The 3,041-nt window shown below is 31.9% G+C and overlaps 1 non-coding gene across 1 annotated transcript; it reads left to right on the top strand.

The window, feature by feature from the left end:
• The first annotated feature begins 837 nt into the window (after positions 1-837).
• Trnam-cau lies at positions 838-910 on the top strand. Its single transcript has one exon. It is a non-coding gene; the product is annotated as a tRNA-Met (tRNA).
• The last annotated feature ends 2,131 nt before the right edge of the window (positions 911-3,041 follow it).

The raw sequence follows: 3,041 nt of genomic DNA on the forward strand, positions 1-3,041 counted from the left end.
ATAAGGTGGCAAACGAGCAAGCGGCCACCTGAAACCGCCAAAATGGCGAAGCGACCGCTGCCCATAGACATCCGTAACTGCAGATGCGTTGCCTACCCTTATACGACGGAGGAGGAGACGCACATAAAGAGAATATTTCCGCTTCCTATGCATCTCCTCCCCCGTGAAATCCACTTCCCCTTCCCAACCTCTCCTTATAAGAAAAGGGTGGTAAAGAGAAAGGGACTTAAATTAGGCCTCCGGCACCACACTCATCAGACGAAACACGGCATTGGTTCCATTTCACGCCTGTCTTCTGTGTGGTCGTGGTATTACACCGGACGTGCCGGCCCTGCAGTGCTAAGATGTTAAAGCGAGCACTACCACTGTTACTTGAATTAACAACTTACTGTTGATTGAAAGATATGAAATTATGATTTTAGGAAATAAGCAGAGTAGAATTTAACTGTAAGAAATAAAAAACCGATAATAGTTTAGTTAACAAGCTTTACCGTACCTCGTATAGTTAATATTGGATTGGCCGTAATTTACTTATTAACCTTATAACAACATATTTCCCGATACGTTTAAATCAATTAGTGATTAATTCCGCCTTTGAAAATGTATACTTTAGAAAACAACTAAGTTAAATAAAGTACAAAATACACTTACGAAAGTTTATTCAATTTAATGTACTAGATGTAGTAATTAATTCTAGTATTAATATTAATATACTGGCTTAAGAAATGTGCAGTAAAATAGACTTTAAAAGTATTTCAATAAAGAACAATCTGAACAGGTTTTTCCAAAAAACGCAACTGCTATTCCTGAAGCCTTTTTAAACTCGTTTACGCAATAGCCTCGGTAGCGCAGTAGGCAGCGCGTAAGTCTCATAATCTTAAGGTCGTGAGTTCGATCCTCACCCGGGGCAAATTTTTTTGTTGAAATTGTTTTTTTTTGTTAAATAAACTGCCAACCGAAGTAGTCTTGATTTCTATTTTTTTATGAATTCACTGGATCCATTTAATGAAATGAATATTTAAGGTTTATATCAAGGTGTCACTTAAACTCAAATATATCTTTTTAAAGAAGAGTCAATTCTAAATAAGGAGAATCTACAATAACAAATAAAAAACAGAGAACGACCTTGACTAAAGTAATATTGAGTTCTTCATTTGATCTCACGTGATCACGTGTGATCTTAATATTATCTGGACAACGCCATCTGTTGACGAATAACCTTACTCTTTATTAAGCGATAGAAAATTAGCTGTTGAATTTTTATAATTTACCAGGGGTCAAAAAACTGTAAATTAATATTTTAACAATTCCGAAATAACTACATCTTTACAAGTTCCTTATTAAGAAAGCTTACAACTGCCAAAACTTATGAACAAGAACATGTATATGACATGTTCTTGATTTCTTGATGTTTCATGTTCTCATGATACACAAATGTGGTAAGATCAAGTTAATGTAAAGAGGAAAATGTATTTTATAGCAGTAAATCAAGATTTCTTACAGAGTGTCAAATAAAAATTCTTCCTGCTATCTATGCAACCGCATTGTTTATGGCTATGATCTCGCGTGACCGTTGTATCATTATTTCCCGCGCAAATACTATAATGTCATTGTTTGGTTAATACTCATTTTTATGTTTGCTTTTATCGGTTGCCTGATTTTATCGAATGCTTTGATCAGTTCTTTTAACTTTTGAATATTAATGTTTATTATTTTTTTAACTGCTTTTGTTTTTAATGTTCATACTTTGCGTTTGCATTTGAATGTTTTAAATTTTAATTAACTATTTCCAATTTGTTGAAATGTTTCTTTTTAATATGTTGGTTTAGCTATAGAGGTTATTTGTGAGTCGTATAAATTATGGTCTTTGCTCTGTCCATAATGTTTTGACAGGAATAGTCGACATCGTTTGACCTTTGCCCATTGGCATTGAAGCTTCGCGAATACTAAACAGCGGTAATAGGTTCCGGAACTAGACCTGATAGGAAAAACCACTTGGAAATGAGCAATAAATGTTTACAATTTTATGTTTAGTCAAGTAAGCATATTTTTAATAATGTTTGTAAAATTTTAATTTACAAATGGTCATTTTTAATTTGGATAACCTTGATTTTATAGGAATAAAAAAATGCATTGTATAATAAACACACTTATATTATTACTCACTAAAAATAATTAAATATTACTATAACATATCGACGTATCTTATTTTAATAAATAATAAAATGTGTATTAAAAGTTCTGTAAAAAGGCAATTTATTCTTTACAATCCCGGCTGGCAGAACGCCGTTGTGACCTTAGCCTAAAATTTAAAACACAAGATAATCGGCGCGAAAAAATCGACTCGCGACAACGCCATTGTACAAGATAACACGACAATATCTTTATTCTTTACAATCTTGTTTATAACACTACCTCAAGTTTATTTACTACGTTATAAGATTTGTTTTTTTTTTGTTTTTTCACAGTATATTTTCTGACAGACGTAACTGTGAAAAAAGCGGCCATTTTATCGAGCCAGATGTTTGTGGAACTAATATATATCCTAAATAAATGAAATAATATTTTAAATCAATTATTAAATGTTTTGTAAATGAAAAGTTTTAAGACCAGGTATTGTATTTCAAGAAAAAAAGTTATTCTAATTTTTTTAAAGATGAACGTTGTTATATTTCTTAAATTAGTGTTTCTTTTTGTTACTTTTAGTTAAATAGTATCAAATAACCAGAGATAATGTACGCTTTTGTCACCATGGGACAAAGTATTAGCTACATTTCCGTCAAAGAACAGAAAATGTCAATTTCGCCAAACCCTGAAATTAACATTTAAACCTCGATCTGACGACATTGTAGGCTTACTAACTTCGCGAATAGGGTTGTCGCTAAAACGGTTATTATTTAAATTATTAAGCGATTTTAAATTTGCCTTGTTTCAAGTGTATTCTTTGTTTCACCTCAGAAACAATTTACTTGTTATTGTCAACTAAAGTAAAATTATATTTCGATGTCTTTTTATTGACTTACGTTATGCTTCATAGTACA

The sequence above is a fragment of the Papilio polytes genome, unplaced genomic scaffold (genome assembly GCF_000836215.1).
Source record: "Papilio polytes unplaced genomic scaffold, Ppol_1.0 DF823835.1, whole genome shotgun sequence".
NCBI classification, from domain to species: domain Eukaryota; kingdom Metazoa; phylum Arthropoda; class Insecta; order Lepidoptera; family Papilionidae; genus Papilio; species Papilio polytes.